We start from the raw sequence: 22247 nt of genomic DNA, 5'->3' as shown, positions 1-22247 counted from the left end.
TTTTTTAAAGGAATCACCAAAAGAGAACCACCCTTGCTTCATATGCAGGTTCATCTCCTTGCACATTGGCCAACACCCAGTGATTGCATGAAATTTCAGACCTTGCACAAATGTTCACTCTAGCACTTGATTCCTTGCATTCTTGTCTTCCTGTTAGTTATTATAACTTGCATAATTTACCTAAAGGGTATGATTTACATGTATATCCTTATTTGGTTTTAACTCACCCTATTGAGTAGGTACTTGTCTTAGGTTGGGGTTTTTAGCAGTGGGGCCTGAAGCAGAGGTTCCTGAGATAGTGACTTAATTGAGGGGATGTTCTCCAGGAAGGTTACATGAGAGAAACAGGGGAGCACTGTGGCAAAAAACAAAGCAAAATATTACCTCTGCTGGTGACTAGTGTTGACCTAATTCCAGAGGAAACTCAGCAGCACAGAAAGCACCATGAGGTTTTCCCTAACGTAAGGCAAAGAAGCTGGTGTTTAGTATCCCTCTCTGATCAGTCACTGGCTGCTCTTGAGCAAGAAGAGGGGCAGCGAACTGTGAATACCGCCACCCACAGCAGCTGGAGTTGGTGTGTGATCCAGTCCAGTGACCCAGATCAGGGCACCAAAGCACCCTTTACAGGCCTATCATCTGTCCAGAATGACATAGTAAATAATTAAAGAACCACATTATGTCATCCTTAATCTTAAATTTTACTTCATTGTTTTCTAGACCTGAGGTTTATTCTGATCCCTGATAATTTGGCAAACTTCAAAACTGCCTGGCTCTCCCAATGCTAGAATTCAAGTGGAGGGTTTTCTTTGTAGGAACCAAGTCTAACAGAAGGCTGAGACATGAGCAGGATCTTATATTCCTGCTGCTTATAGTCCTATAGTCACTGAAGAGTGACTTTATGGACAACTAGAATGGCCCTTGGTACCAGAGAGTGACCTTGGCTGATGGCCATTTGTCCATTTCTTCCTTGTCATGGTGGTTTGTATTAGGACTGGGATGGCCAAAAGTTTGGAGAGTCTCTGGGATGGTGAGAGGCAAGAAGAAAGTTCCAAAGATCTCAAAAAAGAGATCTTGTTATTTTTCTTAGGAAACGTAGGTTAAACTAATAATAATCCAAGAAATTAAAAACACAAAGAAGTTCTGAAATATCCTTTCTCTTTCCTACAGCTAGATTAGGAGTGAAACCTTCAAGATCTCAGCCAAAGCCCTGAGAGACTCCAGGGGTTGGTAAATTTTGCGGGGTTATAGGTTGTTACTGGGCAGAGAAGCGTTGAATGTGGCAGGTGGTGTCCATAAACATAGACACATTGTAATGTCACTGACACCATGTGGTAAATATTTGGGAATGCTAGGCTATTGCTAGTTTAACATCACCATCTAATTCAACTGTGGTGCAGCACACTGCATACCAGTGACCAGGTAACAACATCAGTCTATTTTAGCTCATTTCATTTGACACATCATTGAATAATAGAAAGCTAATTTTAAACAGTCTAGCAGTCTGCATTTGCATGAAATGTGTCCATGCCAAGAATATTTTCACTGTTCATTGAAAAATGTGCTCATGAATTGCATCAGTCAAGGCAAGGCCCCCTGGTCCATATGGGGCCCCCGCCCATGGGGTTTGGGCTGGTCCATATAGTGCCTAGGTTAGTCTGTGGAGCCCCTGGCCAGCGGGGGAGGAAGTAGAAGGTGACTTCCGGTCCATCTGTATAAAACGTACAGGACAGTCAGGGCTAATCCGTAGGGCCCTGAGGGAGAAGGACCTGGTTCAGGGCGAGTCTGTATGTAGAGCCCGGCTACCAGCGGCACTCAAAGCTGTTGGACCCCAAGAACTCAATACAGAGGAGGGACTGTGTGGTGGGGCCCAGCCCTCAGAGGCAGAGAGGCCGGGACCTCCTCCCCCACCACGGCCATGCACCTTCTGGTGGCGTTTGTAGTTGTCCCAGTGGCCTGTGGTGTAGGCGCAGGTGGCACAGCAGAAGGGCTTCTCGCCTGTGTGCCGCCGCATGTGGCGTTTGAGGTTCATGCTCTGATTGCAGCTGTAGTTGCAAAGACTACACCGAAAAGGTTTGTCCCCAGAGTGGATGCAACCATGACACTTGAGGTTGGCCAGGTTGCCACAGGCATACGGGCAGAGGGGGGACACTTCCCGAGCATGCAACTCTTTTTGATAAAAAGTGATTATGATTTAATTTAACCTGTATATCTGACTAGAAGGTTCCCAACATTTCTTAGGGAAATACTGTGACTTTCTTCCTGAAAGGGGCATGCCTTACACTAACTAGAGAAATATTGGGGCAACTATCAGACCTATATTTTGTCTTGAGGCAATTGAGAGTGACCATTTAACTTGGCAGGAATCAGTCTAAGATGAGTGACTCAGGTGAAGGAACTGTAATTTATTTTTTAACCTCAATCACTCAGTGTCATTTTGGCAGTTCTCTGTTGGTAAATATCTTTCTTAAGCTTTGAGTCATTTTGCAACCCTGATTCTGACTGAATCTGTCAGAACTGAGTTGTCAGGGCTAATCACCACACCTAGATTTGGTAATATTCCCATCTGTGGTAGCTGGAATGTAAGAGCTCAGTTGACTCTCAGACTCATCAAGCCTAATGCATCCTGCAGTTAGGATGCTGTGACGTGAAAGACTGACTCAACAAACACTCTTCCCTTCCCTTCCTCATTTCATTCTCAATACACTTCCACACACACCCATTTGCCTATATGTTATTTACAAGAAATCTAGTTCCTTAGTCACTATCACACCAGGGATGTTTAGGTGGAAAAATAACAGAAAAGGAAAAGAACATACTTCACCTCTGAATCCAGGACCTCTTTTTTCATACAAATTCTTCTCTCAACCACATTTCTCACTGGCTACTTCTTCTGCTTAATTTCTTTAAAAATAAGGCTAATACTTGCCACCATTTTCTCACCAACTCTTAGCTTCTTTTCTCACTGTAACTCTTGTTCTACTTTTACACTTTCATTAAAGTTACTCTTGTCCATATAAACAATACCCTTTATATATATATATATATAACTGCTTAACCTACTGGATGCTGGTAAGTACCTTGATTATTTCATCTCTTGCATTGTTTGAAAAAACTGTTAAAATAAACCAATCAACCAAACAAAAAATACCCTGTTCTGATCTTGGCTTGGGATATATCATTTTCAGTTGAATTTGTAATTACTTTTTTCTCACTGTGGCTTCTTGGTTTTAGGGCAGTTGTTCTTGACACTACATCTTAAATGTTGATGTTTCCCAGAGTTTTCTTCATTCTATAAAACTCCCTAGGTACTTACCAACTACTGTGGTTTCAAGTTTTACTGATAGGAGCTTTTTGCCAAACCATTAGCATTTCCTTCAACATTCATTTTCCTATTCATAACATCTAGATGGTTCAAAGCATAACTGACCACTGAATGCCACTCAACATATAATCCATTTGTATGAAAATGCATCTGCAGTCCTAGGTCCACCTGCCTTCCTCATCTGATTTAAGAAGTGTTGATTTATTTTTAACATTTGCCTTCCTGATAATCCTGCCTGTCCTTTAGACTGAGTTTCTAATGTCTGGCGTAAAGTTTTTAGCACTGAGCACAGAAGTGGGCATGTGGTAAGTTCTCAATAAATTCTTGTTGAATGAAAATGCAGACGATACACAATAAGATCTAACATGCCAAACTAAGTGAAGGATAGCAGTGATGCAGCTTAATGTCCTTGGTGAACTGGTCAGAGAAAAAAGGGGGCTGGTGCTAAGAAGCTGTTTAACCTTGGAGAAGGTTCTTAATCTGAATCTTACTTTCTCCACCATAATATGAGGGGGTTGGACAACACGATCGCCATTGTCTTTTCTAATATAACATAGTGCTGTCTTATCTTGTAGAGAGGGTGGAGGGCTCATTTCGAACTATCCTTAGGATGGTAGCTGCATGACTTTAAGGATCCTGAAGAAAATATATGCCCAAATATTTTCTTCTTTTATACCTTAGTTGAAGGGATACCACAGAGATGAGCTTGTCAGAAACAGATATTTCCCTCTTGATAAAATGTTTTCATTATTTTACTTTCTAACTGAGTGGTCCCCAAAGAGTTTGGTTGTTTGTTTGCACAAACTGCACAGATGCAGAGGCATGCATAGGAAGCTGTATCTGTCTGCCTTCCCATGGAGCAGTTGAGTAAAAAGTAAATGATGTGTCCAAACAGCAAACCAATTCTTTCTAAATATAGGAACTTAATTACTTCTCTCTTCATAGTACATGAGGGAGGGAGAGTGTCTCCAGGTATTGAAATCCAAGCTAAGGTTTTGAATTATACAACTATTTTCTAATTTAGCCAACATTAAATATAGCCACAACTTAATTTTTCTAGTAAAATGTTTGAAATCAAAATGGTGAGATTGTGTTTGCATATATTATTATGCGACAATGGGGTATTTTTAAGCACTGCCTCAAATGAACAGCAACATGAAGTAGATGAATATATGTGGCAATATGTTATGAGAACAAACACCCTGCAGATGGTGTCTTTCTTTCTTTCTTTCTTTTTTTAAAGAATTAAACAACTTAATGTGTTCAATCTTGGATATCTGCCCTGCTGATCTTAGTTTACTTATAGCTTTGACTTTCGGTCATATAAGCTCTTAACTCATCAGCACAAGCCTGAGCACTGAACAGAAACATGAGAAGAAATGAGTTTGAACTTTGCTGTGATCAATAGCATAACAAAGCAAAACTTGAAGCCTATAATCCCTCCTTTCCTTATCTTTATCTTCCCTAAATGTTTTCATTTGGAATTGACTATTAAAGCCAAACCAAAATCAAACAAACAACAACTACAAAACACTGTATTCAGCTTGTATGATGTTATTAATATTTTCAAGAAAAATTTTATGTCACAAATATCTTTTTTTCTTATCAAGAAGTGACTTTAAAATAATATTATGAGAATTAAAATTTCATTCCTTTTTCATTATAACTATTTATTATGAAAATAAATACAGATAAATAAAAATTCACTTGCTTTATAAGTCAGAGTCCTAGCAGAAAGCACATGGCATGCTTGAAGGGTTTATTTAATGGAAGGCAGTTTAGCAATGCAACTATTTACAGGAATGTGGGCAGCATTAATAGAACCCAAGGGGGATAGGAAAGAACCCAGAGCCTAATATCAAGGGGAACCTGCCTCCTTAGCGCAGTAGGCAGCGCGTCAGTCTCATAATATCAAGGGGAAATCATAATCATATATCTGCTTAGAGGAGTATGCGGAGGGAAGGGTGTTACTGAAACTCAACTAGAATTATAACCTTGGTCATATAGTGGTCATCCGACATGAAATGAATTCACACATAGAACTGAAAACCAAAGATAGGATGAGAGGGGCAGGAGATTAAATCACCCAGCCTTCCTTTTCTCCACTGTTCATCTCTGGGATTGCCTCTCATTAACTGAACTCAGAAGGCAAGACAGTCTCAGAGATGAAGCATATGATACCCAAGGACCAGTTAGGACAGAGAAAGGTGGAAAACAGATGTAGAGAAGCAGAGAAGTATCAACATACCACTGATCTAATCACCTGGAAATATCCACTATTAAGATGCTAGTGTAAGTCATTTCAAGTTTATTTCTTATAATTGTTAGAGTATTTTTATCTTCCATTTCAGTAAAGTTTACCAGATTATGATTTTGTGTGCACATGTCAGTCTTTCCAAAAAAAGCTGAAATCTGTTGGAAGAATCAGAAGAATCTACTTATCCTCTTGTAAGTAGAAATAATGTTACTCTTCATAAAGAGTATTCACTGGCATATGACCTTCTACATGTTGAACAGGCTTTATTTTTGAATTACATCTTATAGATCAAAGACAAAGACATGGTCCTGGAATCCACGTGTCTTCAATTCATTTTTTGCTGGCTCAAGACTGATTTAGCAAAAAACATGGTTGGTTTGTAACATCTAGTACAGTTGTGAATCTTCATGGCCATCAACTAGGATGATGAAAATACAAAGTCCATGGTTTATATATCTTTTACGGTCAATTGCTTTACCCCTGAGCTATACCCCTTATATATCTTTTAAAGTAGGGATTATAGGTTTGCTTTTTATCTCTAACCATGATGTTCATAATGACAATTGCATCCTACTTGTCTCTGATGGTCACATGCTACTCCATGACCTCTATGATCTGGGAGTATGCTACCACATTGCTCTCAAGGAGCCCAGTCCCTCAGCAGCATCTCTGGTCTACAGAGGACAGCTTCACTGAGTTTACTTACAGTGCTGGTGCCTATCTTGGTAACTCTTCCCTTATCACTTTGATAAATAGTGTCTTCTAGACTTTCCTTTGTAGTCAGCCAGTTGGTTTTCTGGTTTTAGATAGTGTATCTTCTGTAACATCCTCATTTGTCTGAAACATTTGATCCTTTCCTCCACTTGTTTCCATGATAGATCTGGTATCTTTGCTTCTTTTAGTATGGGCCACCTCTATCCAAGCTCCTTAAAACTTGTCAGTGTGTATAAGCACTGTCTCCTAGGGGACCTTTTATAGGTCAAACTTCCAGAATTTAAAATCTTGTATTATAAATGAGTGCTCCCACAATGATACTCTCTCTCATTTTACTTTACATTCGGCTTCTCTTTGATTCGGCATTCTCAGCATCCAGTCCCACAAATACTCCCCATGTTGTTGCCCCAATATGTTGATTCTATCCTGAAGCTTATTCTACCTACTGACTCATTTTCTTTCCTATTGAGCCCAGGACTCCTGGGCAGGATAGGGTTATGCTGAGATGACCCATTTATTGGTTTGGTATACAGTAAGGTAGATAGGGGTAGATCCTGAGGGGAGTACACATTATATAACAGTGAAATCTCTTTGCCTCATATTTAATCAAGTAGACAATGCTAAAGTTTTTTATTAAGAAATAAATAGACTAGTGTAGGTCACAAGTGTTCAGAAATATTGAGGGATTAAAAACTTCCAACTTCATCAACCCAGAGTAATCATTTCAGGTCTTTGGGTCTTATTCCTTCACAACCAGAGCCCTGAACCATCATAACAGATCTTCTAAGGTTGACAATTCATTCTGTTCTGGAGCTCTGCTAATTTTATGATTGAGTCCTAGTATGGAACATTAACTATTTTCATCTTCCAGCTAATGAGATGACACACTGTGGTACACGGCTAATAAGACCCTCTGGCTTTTCCAATTCACCTTGTATTGATGATTAACCAATGCACTGATGATCCCATCCATCTGACTCCACAATCCTTTTACATGTTATCCATGTGCCTCTTAAATGCCTGTAATATTGCACCTTCTAGCGCATTCCCATTAGCTGGATTCAGAACAAGTTTTACCACTGATGAGCATTTTAGCAAGGACCTTAAGATCATACTAAGAGCTCTTAGTCTTCTACCTACAACTAGATATAAAGTCTTCATTGCCATCCAGTCAGGTGTCATTCTTAGTACCATTCCTGTCACCAACTCTAGTAGGTCAGATTTTTCAGGAAGCGGTTTCTGGAATTCATGTGAAAGAAGTTTACTGGAGAGAATTTCCAGGAATAAGACTTGTGAAGGTTGAGGAAAGTAAGATTGAACAGAAGGAGAAGTTGAACTATGATACAGCTACAAGAGAGACCTCAGTTGATTCAAAAAGAAGCTCTGGAATTAGGCTGTTTTTTAAAAAGTTGTTCTGAATTGAGGTCTTTGTGTTCTTTTCATTCATCAGTCATTAGGTGTGGGATAGGAGGGAGTAAACTTTCTCTGACAGAGAATAAATTCTAGAAAGGGACTCAGCTTTGTGTAATCATCATCTAATCCGCTGGAAACAGGAGAAGTAGCTCCATCCACAGATTCCACCGTAGGTACTTTTTATACTGGTGGAGGAAAAGCAATGATTCGACGACTATACTGTACCTGAATTTCTTATTAACTTTGGATAAAACAAGTGATTGAATAATTTAACAAACTATAGTTTTATGGACATTCTTTCTTACAGGCATATATGTAATATCAATTAATGAAATGATTTGAAAAAATTAGAACTTCTACATCATTTTCTGGATAACATTCAACCATTGTGATGTCCATACTATAAAATTCTTTTTATTAGTCATAGTACTTTCAAGTTTTCACTCTTATAATTTAATTATCACATAACTATTGTTCTGGTAGTGGTTTTTTAAACATAACTCTCTCACTCATAGAGTCAAATCATTAATCTCAAGATGGATATGTAGTCTAGGCACAGCTTTAAAACATCTCCAAATCTATTAATAATGGAAAACTCGTGTGTTAAAGCAACCTAAAATATTCAGAATTAGGAAGTAAATATTTAAAAATGATTTAAATAAAGTATTAGGTAGAATAGTAAAGAGCACCCGTGTAAAGACCCCAAACCTGGTATTTAGCAAGAAGTAATTAAGAAGATTGGACATATTGATGATATCTGTAAAAGTATCAAGTCAAAGAAATGATCATTATACAAAGGAGACAGAACTGGTCTTAACAGGGTCACTACTTGTGACATTGTGCAAATTTAAGAAGCAATAAGAAACCTCTTTAGGTAGGTTTTCCTCCAAGAATATACTCCTTGGCAAACAGCTAGTATCGTTGTATGGATTAAAACGTCCTCCATCGTCTAGACTGATGTAGCCCCATGCTGGGGTGTATACTTGGCAAGAAGAGTGTAGTCTAAATTCCAGTTCCTATTTATTCCCTCAGTTTGTTGTCCTTATGCAGAAAACAACATGTACAACTGTGTATGGTGGCCTTGGGTCTTATAATGGGTACAGTCATTTAAGTGTTGTGTTTGAAGAAATCCTGAAAGATTATAAACCAGCTTCTCTATTTTTCAAGATGGAATCAATATTAAACTTATTAATATTCACATTTATATTTACTTTTGTTATCAAGATATGTTTAAATTCCATTTTAGCTATTACCAATTTAATTCTAATTAAATTGTTAGTTCAGTTAGATGAATAAATGATACTTACAAAAGGTAAATTCTAATTACGGAAGAAGAAAGTTCCTGTTCAACAGACAATGCCTGGAGAAGTTAGAGCAACTGCTTTGGATATATGGGAAGAAGGGACCTCACAAAGGGCTGCCCTAGAGTATTTTGGTGCAATAAGAGGCTAACTAAAATACTGTATTAGAGTAAGGAGCTGGTCTGGCTGGCCTGAGGGTACAGGGTCTAGAAAGCAAACTCCATACTTTAACTTCCTGTAGTAAAAAAAAAAATTCTTATTTATTTGAAATGATTGGGATAATATTGCTAAGCCAATCATGTCAGACTATGTGGAGGAAGAACACAACAGGTTTACATAAAGATGCAGTGCAGAGACATCTCAAAAGATGAAAGAGGAATAATTTAGCACGATTTCACTCTTCCCTAAACATTTCCAATCAAGTCATAGTACTTATTTATAACCTTGATCTCATTTATCACTGATTTGAGATGCGTTCTCTTAGCACCTTTTCTGTTTAAAAATTTTCAACACAACATACCCATATTTTCCACATTGATAGTCAAGAAATAAGATATAGATAATCTGGCTTGGAATTTACAGAGGCTATTTTTAAACTTTATAATTAATATGTAATTTTAAATGATGCTGCAATGAAATAAAAGTAAATGATAAGTAATTGAAGCTACCCAAATGTATGCTCAGTCAAATTATAAGGGGATTAGAACACATCAGCCTATCATATTGTCCTCAGAGGTCCTTCTAGCCGGACTAAGAATCAAATCAAAATGATACAGATTAAGAAGAGATCAAATGTAATAGTGCGTGTATGGAGAATCCAGACAGACATGAAGATTCCAAGGAAAATGAAGCAAAAAAGAGGAATACATGTCATCCTAAACTAAAGATAAGGGGTCAGGGGTCTGGGACCTCAGGGGGAAGGAATACACTTCACATGACAATAAGAAGAGCAGGTGTTCGATAATTAGATGTTTGCCCTGCCATACAAATGAGTCACTCAGATAAAATTTATCTCTGAGAATAACCTTTATTTGGGGAAAGACCTCCAGTTTAAACTCTTCTATGTAGTTAAGGGAGTTCAGGAGTTTCTCTTGTCTCAAGTGCCTTCAGGTCAAATTAGTCCACATTCCAAAGAGGCATATTCGGGTGCAGTGGGGAGGCTGTCCTAAATCCCTAAAATATCTAAGAGATTCAGTTCACATTAGCAAATTATTTCCAACTCTCACTCAGAAGATCTCTTAATTCAGGACTGAAGTGTGTCTGTATGATATCCTTCAACTTGTCACATATTCCTGATAAGAAAGCACTTTGTAACAATCAAACAATATAGATGCATCCTTTTTGCTTTCAATGTTTATTTATTTTGAGAGAGAGAGAGAAAGAAAGAAAGAAAGAGAGGGAGACCCAAAATCTGAAGCAGGCTCTAGGCTCTGAGCTGTCAGCACAGAGCCCCATGCAGGGCCTGAGTTCACGAACTGCAAGGTCATGACATGAGCCAAAGCCAGATGCTTAACCAATGGAGCCACTCAGGCACCCCAAGGAGGCATCCTTTTTAAACCAAGATTGAGAATTGATTGTTTGGGTCCATCATACTTGAAATGATACTGAAACCATTCTCCTTTGCCATCAACTTTCAACATTGCCAACATTCCTAAGATTGAAATTAAACATTTAGAAGATTGACCCAAGAAACCTTTCTTTGCCAAATGTCTTATCTAGTATCCACTAAGCTATTTATTAGACCAGATGCTCAAAGGTCTGTGTACCTCCTTCAGGCTGAAAGATTAGGATAGAAATTAGAGGTACTCAGTCCAGGCAGGTGAGGGGTGGGAAAAAAGTTCATGGACCAAGTCCAGGGTCTGTCTAGACCAAGTGCGGTTGAGTATAGCTTAAAGAAGAAAAGCAAGGTTCAGGTAATGATGTGGAAATCAAAAGAGCAAGACTCTGAATACCTAGGCCTGTCTAGTCTTCTGTTAACAGCAGCAGGAAAGAAGTCTGAGAACTGAGAAGTCAAGCCAATAGAGGCCAAAGAGTGTTAAACATGCACATATCACATATTTATTGGGCACAGGAGAAAGAGGGCTACCTCTAAGACCTAGACTGCTGTCTGTCATTATCCATCAGATATAGGTCAAAGATTTTGAAATCTGCATGAGAAGAAGAGATCAATGGTTTTAAAAGAAAAAAAAAGTTGTTAAAATTCAGTACATCAAAGATTAGAATAATAAAGCAGTGATTAGAATAAATTACTATAATATAACTGGAAATATCTAAGTTAAGGATAAATGGCCCTTTCTTGTCCTTCATATAACTTGCTCATACTCTTGATTTATTATTACTCGAAATGTAAGAACCCAAAGTATTACTAAGAATAGAACTTTGGGTGTAATTCTTTCTTTGATTAAAGCAGTTACTTGGTCCCATGTTGCTCTTTGTGTGTTTTTATGATTTATATATCTTAGCTCCTTAAGTGGTTGGTGATTTTTAAACCCAATATGTAATCATCTATGAACTTTTAAATCTTATATTGTTCATAGCAAAACACTTTTATTTTACTTTTCTATATTTTATTGAAGGCTTCATTTTAATTTATAAGTAATTACCTCATACTGGAGAAAAAAAGGCACTTGCTTTATTTTTCTATCTGGAAAACTGATCAGCACTTTCAATCATTTGTTCAAAATTGATACTATGGCCAGCCTATTTTTGATTCTCTTCACAAACCTCAATAGTAGGAAAACTCATGTGTAGACCATAGGGAAGTACACAGCAGATAAAGAAGAGACTGTTATATTGCAATCTGTGCTATGAAGGGAATAAGCAAGGTGACTGAGGGAGGAAATGAAAATAAGAACATGGAGAATACCTAAAAGCAATAGAAAAAAGCAATCGGGAAAATAAAGTAAAAGTCACGTGGCAGTATGGATCATAGAAGAGTTGTTCCTCCTGGGAGCATATGGATGGGGCAGGGAAGGTTTTCAGAGAATAGACAAAGAATGTTCTTACGGAATAGGCAGTTAACCCAAAGGGTTAATCTTTATTTTACAATAAAACTGTTTAAAGCATTCAAGTTTATTTTCTTCAAGCTCTAAATATCTGGAATCATGTGCAATGATTGAACTAGATTATCGATGGTTTCCAGAAGATTAAGATATATGCACAGATCTAAGGATAAGATTTCGCTGCTGTATGACTGGACCTGCCCTAAAGTCACATCACTAATATCCCCGTTGGCTCCTTATTCAATTTGCACATAACTTCTCAACTATTACAAAAACACTGAGCTGCATTCCTGTGCTCTTCAAACATATTCTTATTTAGTTGTTACCTTCTTAGGTTATAAAATAAAGTAAAAAAAATCTCCACAACCTAGAAGATAGTTATATAGGTGAGCACTTACTAAAATGATGACAAAATAACAATGTCTTATTTACTTTTCCGCTTTAATTTAACAGCTTGATGTTTTAACAGACTTTAACTTGTTATTTCAAAGATTGGGTGACATAATAATTTCTTTAACCTGAAAACAACTCTTTGGCAGTTGAGGATTATTAATTCAGGGAATAATTAATAAATATTGATTCCTAGAAACGTCCTCATTGTTGTAGGATGGAAACATGCTCAAAGAATGCATGAATATTTCTATTGCAAGTGCCAGAGGATAATTTATATCTCACTGGTTCTCTGAAAGCAAAGAACACATAATAAAATAGAATGGGAGTTGCCCTGGTTTATCTATTACGCTGCACATATCTGTAAGAAACTCTTTCCCTTGTTGCTACTCCATTCTGTTTGTTTCCCATTACATGTGATTACCGGATGAGCTTCGTAGGTTAATAAAGTGAGAAGTTTAACTGACATGTACTAGAATTCAAAGGGTAGAATTCAACAAGTAGAGAACAATGATCATTTACCATTACATTAGAAGCCCAGAGTATGTGAAACTCACACTCACACTCACAGACAATGCCTCTGAATTTTCTTGCCTTTGTCAGAACACGGGAAGAGAATCCCTATTTATCCTGGATCTAGGTATAACTAGTGTGTACAGTTTGGTGGCGGCAGCAGAAAAAGGAGAGAGCAATATGACTAGACTCTGATACAACCATATTTTGAAAATTTAAAAGTACATAAATGTATGGAAAATTTTTTCTCTTTAAAACTGATACCTCGTATTCTATTAATTTCACTTCCTGTTCCCTGTGTATGTGTACCTACTATGTGCCCAGCACGATACTAAGAATTTTATTTGCAATCCTTAGGCAACCTTATTAGTTTGGTACCTCTACACTCCCAATTATACAGATGAGGAAGACTAAGGCACAGATAGTGTAAATCATTTATCCAAAATTAGCTGATTGGTTAGTGGGGATGCTGGGATTTGTCTGATTTTAAACACTTTGCTCTCAGCACTATACATATATGGCACTAGTGGTCTGGTTCAAAAGTTTCCTCATTTCCGAGTAAATCTATCTTGAATACGTAATTTTTCCTATACTTCTATTTTAAACATGAAGGACATCACTAAGCTACACCTTTTTTTTTTTTTTAAGTAGGCTTAACTCTCAGCATGGAGTCCTACATGGGGCTTGAACTCAGGACCTTGAGGTCAAGACCTGAGCTGTGATCAACAGTCAGACACTTAACCAACTCAGCCATCCAGGTGCCCCAGGCTATACCTAATTTCAATTTGTATTTTTGGTCTTTGCATTTTCTAGTGAAATCATTATTTAGCGATATATGTTGGCATGCTGAATATTTCATTTGCCATTGACATTAATTCTTTACGATAAAATCCTGTAGAGGTCTGACACATGAAAAAATTACCTAGGATGTTTGGATTATTCTTTTAAAATTTGACCGTTGTTACATTTTTTTTTTCTTGAGATGGCACTGAGGTTATTTCAAACTCCATAGCTTGGAATGAGTTCAGTACAGGGAAATGAGATGGATGAAATTATCAGTAATGGGATATACTGAATCTTTCACCTCTAGGCAACTGGTTTAGATATATAGCCTGAGGTAGGAGAAGCAGAGGGCTTTTTGTCTGACAGTTCCCAGTTAGCCTGGTGAAATGAGTCGGTGATGTCATAGCAGTTCCTAGAGTCAGGTTTCCACATTGTAATTGCACCAGATTTACAATCTCTGCAGAAAGTTCTAGGAGGGCAAATGAAATTATTCTCTCATTACTTTGCAGGAATCTACCAGAGTAGGTTTTAGTTTCAGAATGAGAAATGTACCCCTTTTCTGACACTTTTTATCTAAATTCTATGTACAAATAAATCATTTCCCTTTATTTACATATAGTCATTAAGTTACTGGGAAATCCCGACATAAATAATCATCCAAGTTGTTTCAATGTCTTAAAAAAATAACTGTTTATCTCTCTCTCTCTCTCTCTCTCCTTCCCACCTCCCCCCCCTCTCTTCCCTCCACCTCTTCAACATCACCACACACAGACACACACAGACACACAAACACACACACACACACACACACACACACACAGGCACAGAGTCAGAAAATAATATGCAAAATACACAACTTTAAATAATCAACATTTTAAAAAATTGAGTTCTATAGTAGTGAGGGTCTTTACATAATACCCTATATTATAAAGAAAGAGAGATAAGGAAAGAGAGTTTAGTGTTTTTGTTCAGAAAAAGTTTTTTTTCCTAACCAAACACATACACATGTTCAATTTCACACTGGCAACTTAAGTCTTCCAACAGCCAAAGGTTAAGAAAATGAAACTAGCTGCTTTGGATTTATCTCCCTTTCCCTTGTGTTTTGATACTATAAAAGGCAGAAGAATTTTATCTAAAATTGTATAGTAATTTTCTGAGTGATTTTTCACATGTTCTTTGGTTCCCTAAAGACCCACCGGACACGACTTCAATTTGTTTCACTTTCCTGAAGTTGCCCCATTACTTGGGCTTTATTTCAAACTCTTATTTTTGGAAAGAGGGTGGAAGAAGAATAGGGCACAAAATTATCTTCTCAAAATGAAATAGTTTAAATTGGAGCAGTTACCATGTCATGGCCCAAGAATCATGTCCATATATGTTCTTTAGACATACCCTCCTTAGTGAACCTCCTGTAGGATAAAAGAAGAACAATTGAGATAAATGTTTCCATTCCCGTCCACCACAGACAATGTTTAAGGTTAAGATCAGTGACTGCCACCTACTCTTACTATAGGCAACATCAGCAAGAGAATAGTGTTTCATCCCCCACAAAATGCAGTATTTTAGATTCTGAAAGACAGAGTAGGGACATAGGTTTACATTTCATAAAGATAATCAAAAAGCACTAGGGATAGAAGAATCTTTAGATGTCTTCACATTTTGCAGAGGTGGAAATTGAATACCAGTTAGATAAAGTAATTTGCTCAAGATTTTGTTGTTGTTACATTTTTAGGTGTTTTAAAATAAGATCATTGTTTTATATTGTATCTCCTTGGAAGTAATCACCTTATGTAATATCTGTAATATCTGTGAAAAATAGATTCTATGATCCAACAAATGTATGGTTGGTTTTAATACAGATTCAACCTAGCCTGTGTGAATCAATGTCCAGTTTTCCTCCTTTATTTGCAAATTAAATAGATACATTAAATAAAACAAACAGAACACCATGAAGATATGTGCTTCTTGCTCATAGAAACTCTTTGCTGATATAGGAGTGACTGAATAAAATGTGTCATGTTATAGAAGGTGACATTCATGTCTTCTCATCTTCTGGGTCTTCCACAGAGAATTAATCAATGGTACTGATGGTTTTCTTGCCAAATTCTTCTCAAATTCAAAAGAACTAATTTCTGAACTTTCCTTCCCCCATCTTTTTTCCCCTTAAATCTCACCCTTCCCAAATAAATAAACTAGAAATTCATTTGAGAGCATAATTTTTCCCCCACAACTTTTCTGTGAAAATTTAGCAGGAAAAGAAAGTGGCATATATGTGTTTTGTTCATGTATAAATGACTTGCTTTTGAAATTCAGCGTATTTGCTAGCACATACAGTATATGTTTTATTTGACTTTTTAAATGAAATAATAATTAGTAATGAGGTATTATTTGCTACAGTGGATTCTCTCATGAGATTTAGGATATCAGCCTATTGTGTATCCTTTTCTCTTGTTACATGTATGGTATATGTTAATTCTTCTTAAAGACATGTTCTTAAATGTTTAACTCCACATTTAAAAATGTACTGTTAAGTATTACTGTTTTTTTCACTGACTGGTTTTACCAATTTTACCACAGAAGCAGAGGTGAAATATTATTTGTAAGCAGAAACAATGACTCTGATATCAGGAAGCTACAACCTACCTATTAGCTCCATGCGATCATTGGACATATATAACAGCTTATTTAAGGCTCAAGAAGAGATCACAGAAGTAGACAGAGAAGCCTCTGAAAGCATCACTGCACATGAATGATAATCTCTCCTTTGTAGCTAAAACCTGATCTTTTATGCTGTCCTGTGGCCCTTTCCCTCCAGAATTCAAAGGCACTCTGGAGTTGAAAGCAGATTAATGAGCCATTAACAGACTATGCAAGAGTGTTCTCTCCAATGACAATCAGCAGTTCCTTCCCTCCCCCTACTGTATATATAGTTTCTATGTTCTCTGGAATATGTATTTGATTAATTGATCATTACTGTCATGCTGGATAATGTGCATTTATGAGGAAATAGTTGAAGCCTTAGCTCTTAAGGCAGTAGCAAATTATTAGCTATAGTGTAAATTGCAGTCAAGCAATAGCATGATAAGCAAGTTGTTCTGTGTGATGTGTGTGTGCGTTTATTTATTTAAGATTTGTTACCATCTCAGTATTGTGTCTTTGCTGGACTTACTTATGAGCCCTAGAAATAGTGAAAATAAGTGTGATATTCTTCAGAGCTGACTCTCAGGAAACAGAAAGAAATCTGATTCAAGCCCGAATCCAGTGATACAAAGACTATGCATCGTTATTGATATCTTTGCACCAATAACTCTGAATCATCTCAAAACTCACAGAAATGACTTAAAATTGTTGGAATGTCATGGGTGAAGGCAATCGCATGAAAAGTGCATATTTTAAGTGGGTGGGCAAAGGGACTTCAATGTGATTAGGTCTGCACCTTTTAAACCAGTTACATTCATCAAATTGGCTGATTCTGACCTGACAAAAGTTCCAGATCAGGGTTCAAGAGGGGTAAAATGTAAGAGTGCACAAAAAAAAAAAATCTAGAGTTTAGGACTGGAAGGGCAGACATTACGTGCAATTCTTGGAAGGGTACCCTTGACAAAAGTGGGTGAGAGAGGATTAGCAGAGAAGCCATAGGGCACTTTGGAAAATGAAAATGAATTTATTTATTAAAAGAATCTCTTGAGTTCAGTGAAGACAGATTTTAACAAATGATGCATTAAAGTTTGTGAAACATTAACATTTTCCCACATCCTTCTCCTCATTTGAACACATACATAATTTTTGGATTTTCATTGCCTTAGCATATGTATATAGCAAAAGAAAAGGAAAGAAAAAGAGGGAATCTTTTTTTTGTTCTGAGCTCCAAAAGCCTAAGGCTTTGGGGAAAAAGGTGAGGACTCAACATTAAAAAAAATGCATTAAACAATAAAGATTTGGAGAAAAGCTCATCTGTAGAACAAGGCTTTTGCTCCTTCTTCAACTTGAGAAACAGCAATAAGTAAAATGTCTCATCTGGAAGGAAGTCAGAGAAAAGAATCTCAAGAGTGTAGATGTGATCATTCCTAGAAGTCAACAGGAGGCAGTGCCCAAGAGGGAGAGAAATATAGGAGCACCACCGTAGAAGCTTGGAGCAGGCAGGAAGGATGGTGAAGGCAGGGGGAAACTACATGAAGGTGGACAAATAAGGGCCAGGTCAAACAGCTGGGCAGAGCAGGACTCTTGAGATTCTACTCCTCTAAATGCTCCAGCTGACCTAAACCCAATCACATCTTCACCCATTGTCTCCTTAAAATACTAGGTCATAAATTTAGCTACTTTTCACTGGAGACTAGAGTAACCCAATCTCATGTACATGACAAGAATTAGATATCAAATTCTACACATAAATATTTAAGAAGCATGCGAGTTTTTCTAGAATCACATTTCTTATTGCTATAAAACATCATAGACTCCACAGAGAAAAATGATATACTATCTCAAAAGTCAGTGGGCAAGAGGGAAGGATTTGAAAGGTGAATTAATTCATGAGTAACTGAAACTCCATATAGGCAGCTTCAATATTTGACAATTATAATTTTAACACTTTTCTTGTATTTAATTCCATAAATTACCTCAATATTTGGGCACTTGTTCAAATAAGCTTTTAAGTATTTCTCATAAGTCACAATTAGTTGGTAATAGGAAAATGACCATAAAACATTCCTTTTTGTCAGAGCTGCCTCTACTTTCTTCCACAGTCATTTCCTTCTGTTTCCATCTGCTCTGGTCTCTGCTGCCCTGGAAGTTTCTTCTCTAGACATAGTTTGTTTCTGCAGGCAAGAAAGTTAGGTATTGAGTGAGAGAGGAGAAACCATGGAATGAATGTCTGAAGCCCACTATTAATATTCTCTGAGTCCGTTCTTTTTTGAAGGTTTATTTATTTTAGAGAGAACAAGGCTGAGGGAGAGGGAGACAGAATCCCAAGCAACCTCTGTGCTGTCAGCCCTCACAAACGATGAGATCATGACCTGAGCTGAAATCAAGAGTCAGACCATTTGGCCAACTGAGCCACCCAGGAGCCCCAATATTCTCTGGGTTTTTATGCCCTGGCTTAGCTCAGTTGCTGCCATTGATCTTACAAAGTGCAACTCAAACATGGTGAAAACAGAATATAATTGAAAAAGAATGTCTTTGCTATGAAATGTAAGAACTAGTTTGGCCTATCATGAGATTTTAGCTTCAAACAAAAATTTATGTATTCAATGGAAAGGCAGACATTTGTTCACTATTAATCGATTGTGACCCGCTAACACCACTGGATCAATTTAACAATCATATTCTCAAACTTAGTGTTGTTTCTGAGGGCTAATTGGCTGGTACCTGGATGACTTATGGGAATCTTTCTCATAAAATAAATTTGAGTTTAGTTTTGTTTTTCTTTTCTTTTTTGAACTTCAACCTTTATTTCCTTGAGAATTACTTCCTTCTTATTTTTCAATGCCTTTAGATTTCTGCCCTGGGTGGGTATTTTTAATTTGACTTTTTTTCTTCGGATAACTTTTGAACAGTCTTTCTCCTTTCCAGAGCTTCTTGCTTCCACCTTAGCATTGTTATGCTCTATCTTGGTGAGGGCAATTGCAAATATGAGAGGCTTCTGGGGCTCCTGTTCTCATTATAAGGGTTAGAAGATAGAGAGAAGTCTTGACTTAGAAAACAGCTTGTTCTAATGGCTGCAACACTTGCTAGGGAAAAATTCAAGTTAACATCTCACAGTTTCTGCTTTGCCCTCCTCCCCACTGGGTTCTAATTAGTTCAAAGTATGTTTTTTTGTAGCACTGTTTATAAGCCATCAGGGAAATGATATTCGCTCTCTGCCAGCAACAACAATGTTTAAATACAGATGTAACCAGAATTAGCCAGTTTCCACCCCAGAAAAAGGCTTTCTTGCATGAGCTCTACATAATAATATGCCATTAGTGCTGCCGTAATTTCTCTAATGATTACTTCATGCATCCTTACATTACAATCTCAGGGAAAAAAAAGTGTATGTTGGGAAATTCACCAATGGATTCATTATTTGTACACGAGGTTTTTTTTTTTTTTTTCAAATCTATTTCCATTGCTTGATTCATTTTGAAGAGAGTTTTGGCATTTTATTATAGTGAAAACAGGCAAACCTTTCCAAGTTGCGTGACCAAACAGCAAGTACAAAGACAATGACTGAAAAACCTATCCTAATTTCCTCTCACTTCTCCAGTAAGATTCTCCAGAGACAAAGAAAAGCTTACAAAGAGATTGGGAGTGTTATATGAATCTCAGCTTGGGGAGAGTTATCAGAACAATGGGGAACACAATGATAAAACAGTTATAAGCAGAGGTTTAAAACAGCTGGTTAAGTTTTGGGAGTCTGGGTGGCTCAGTTGGTTAACCTCTGACTCTTGATCTCAGCTCAGGTCATGATCTCAGGGTTTGTGATGTTGAACCCCAAATTGGGCTCTGCACTGATAGTGTGGAGCCTGTTTGGGATTCTCTCTCTCTCACTCTTTCTCCCTCTCTGCCCCTCCCCTGCTTGTATTCTGTCTCTATATATAAAAATAAATAAATAAAATTAAATAAAAACCCAGGTGAATAAACCTGATGGTTTAATTACAACTCAAATACTTAATTATTTTAAACGTAACTTGTGAAAGTGTATCAAATTTGTTAACATGCAAACATATGACTCTGTGATGTTGGGTACTCCCACGAGAATCATGTCCCAAGAGTAAAGGTGGATGTTGCTCTGGTTTATCTTGATCCAGGCAATGCAGAAAAAAAACAAAGAGGTCTTCATAAACCTTCATTGGACCATAAGTTTCTGCTAAGGGAAGAGTGTATAAGAGTAGTTAGGTACAGAATCTGCGGAATCTAATAACCAACCTCCATCTTGTCACCCTGGACGTTTGGGCAAGTGGTTTCATTTTTCAACCTCAATTCCTGTGACCACATAGATGTCAATAGGACAAATGAAATAAAATTTTAAAATACATACTACATAATTTGTCTTATTTAAAGGAAATAATTTTAACTTGTTTATTATGATTTTCATGTGGTTTATTATCATGTAGATGATGTAAAATATCTTTGTGCTTTATCTTTGATTTGCCCCAATATTGGTGAAAATAGAGCAGACACTTAGCCAAATCATAACATGATTATCATATTTTATAGCATCGTACTTCCTCTCTTTTTCTGTTTTATTTTAACCCACTCCTACCACTCCAGCACAAACATTTCAAGTTACCTGCATCAATTTACAAAAGTTTAATTTGATTAAGGAAAAACATAAGACTTACTTCCTATTAACACACACACACACACACACACACACACACACACACACACCCCTACCTCTTTGGTCTGTTCTCTAGATTTAGTTTTTCCTTAAACCAAAAGCAATTTTAAGAAAAATAAGCAAGTCAGAGAAAGACAAATACCATATGATTTCATTCATATGTAGAATTTAAGAAACAAAATATTTTCTCCCATTTGGAGTGTCCTGTTCTCTTTGCTTAGTACATTAAAAGTGGAAGTGAGGGGAGCTTGGGTGGCTTAGTTGGTTGAGAGTCCAACTTTTGATTTCAGCTCAGGTCATGATCCAAGAGTTGTGGGATCAAGCACCGCATCAGGCTCCATGTTGAGCATGGAGTCTATTTAAGATTCTCTCTCTCTCTCTCTCTCTCTCTCTCTCTCTCTTTCTCTCTCTCTCTCTCTCTCTCTTTCTCTCTCTCTTTCTATCTATCTATCTCTCCCTCCCTTCCTCTGCACCTCTCCCCTGCTCGCACATGCACTCTCTCTCTCAAGTAAAAAATACAATAAAAAAGTGAAAGTTATGGTGATGAAATTCCTTAAATTTACTCCATGTCTCTAGATTAAAGCAAAAACTAGTCCAAAAATAGCCTAGACATGATTGTGACATAGATCACTTTATGGTTCCCTACTCTTCTTCCATGAACAACTCTCTTTCCATTTACTTTATAGCAACCCAGGAGCACTCACACTGCTGCCAAGATGCCCAAGTCCCTACCTCTCCGACTTTGATGAGCCATTCACTTCTGTCAACACCTAAAGCTTTAAATTTGCTTTTTCTCCTCTCCTACATCCAATGTAATCCAAGCAGGATACTCTTCATCAGGGATGTGTTTTAACTTATACCAAGATGTTGAGGAATCAACAGCTAATGAGTCACATTTCAAGACAACTTTATCATCTTAGCTTTGCCTCTTAGTGAGAATTTCAAAAATTGGAGAGAAGAATAAAGGAGAATTTTGGACAGATGCTTCAGAAGCATTCATTTATTCATGTTTATTTTTCAAATGCATTGCTATAGAGCATCTAAAATGTAGCATTGCCAGAAGAACTCATATGTAGAAATGCAGATTTAATGAACCTAAACTCTTACCTGTAACGCAGTGAGCAAAGAGTGAAAAGGGTAATAGGACCTTTTTAAATAGATGAAAGAGACCAAAGGAGAGAGTTCAAGTGGAAAAATATAGTCCAGTGAAAAGAATCACTGGGCTTTTGATTAG

This window comes from Suricata suricatta, chromosome 3 (genome assembly GCF_006229205.1).
Source record: "Suricata suricatta isolate VVHF042 chromosome 3, meerkat_22Aug2017_6uvM2_HiC, whole genome shotgun sequence".
In the NCBI taxonomy this organism is placed as follows: domain Eukaryota; kingdom Metazoa; phylum Chordata; class Mammalia; order Carnivora; family Herpestidae; genus Suricata; species Suricata suricatta.
This window is presented reverse-complemented; position numbering follows the sequence as displayed.